Below are 1,245 nucleotides of genomic sequence, written 5' to 3' on the forward strand. Positions count from 1 at the left end.
CGCAGCCTTGGCCGAGGCCGATCCCCCCCCCCCCCCCCCCCCCCCCGGGGCCGCGAGGCCGGCGCGTGGTCCCCCTGCTCTTTCCCCCGGCGGGCCGCCCCCCCCCCCCCCCGCCCCGCCCCCCCACCCCCCCCCCCCCCCCCCTCCGGGGGAGTGGTGCCGGCGCTGTGTTGCCGGTGTCTTTTGCCGGGGGTGTGGCCCCCCCCCCCGCCCGGGGGCCGCCCCCCCGGCCCCCGGGCCCCCCCCCCCCCCCCGGGAGGGCGGCCCCGTTCCCGGCGCCCGGGGCACAGCGGCCAGCCGCATCGGCGCCCTGCCGGAATGTGCGCATCTCCCTTTCTGCTCCTGCTCCTGTCCCATTTTGAGTCAGTGCTCCTGGGGGGCGCTCTGGGGGAGGGGGCAGGAGGAAGAGGAGCGAAGCGGGGGCCTCTTTCTCGGCCGTATCCGGTTGCGCACGCGGCGCCGTGTGCTTTGCCTGCCCTTTGCCCCCCCCCCCCCTCGTCTTCTCCCTTTCTCTCGATAAAAAATACTACACAATTCACATTTCCCTACTGACACCAATATATGAATGTGACCAAATGGCCGTGTGGCATGAGGGGCGTGGGGTTCCTCTGTGTCCTTCGTGAGCGTGAGTCCGTTTTCTTCCGCGCATCAGGCACACTTCGCCCGCATCGGTGTGTTGATACCGCGTCTCTCGAATTGTCGGGGGCGGGGTCGATCGCGCAGGCGGTCACGCCCTTCTAGATCACGCGTATGTTTCTCCCCCAGCAGAATCGCCAGAACCTGCCGTGAGGGGCAGGAGCTGGTGCCCCCCATGCCCTGTGGTGTTTCCCCGAAGGTCGGACGGCGGGCGGGGGGCGTGGAGTGAACATGGCCCGGCTGGCGCCGGGATGGGGGGGGGGGGTCTGCTTCGTGCGGCTCACAGCGCGCGGAGGCGGCGGCCGCGGGGATCGGTGTGGCCGTGGGTGCCTGGCACATCCGAGGCTGGTCGGCCGCGAGGGGAGCCTCAGGCCCCCGGCTCCGCGGCGTTGCCCTCCTGCCCCTTGAGACCCTCGGGGGGCTGGATTGGTCTGGGCATCCCCGTCTCCTCCCCCCCCCCCGGCGTCCAGGGCGGGCGCTATCCCATCCGAGCACATGGGGACCTGGGGCACCAATCGGGAAGGGGGCACGGGGGCTGACGATCTGTCACCGCACCGCCGGCCCGGTTCTCTGCCCGCGGTGTGGTTGTTCCGGGCGCCCCTTCCGGCC

This window comes from Fonticula alba (assembly GCF_000388065.1).
Source record: "Fonticula alba strain ATCC 38817 unplaced genomic scaffold supercont2.4, whole genome shotgun sequence".
In the NCBI taxonomy this organism is placed as follows: domain Eukaryota; order Rotosphaerida; family Fonticulaceae; genus Fonticula; species Fonticula alba.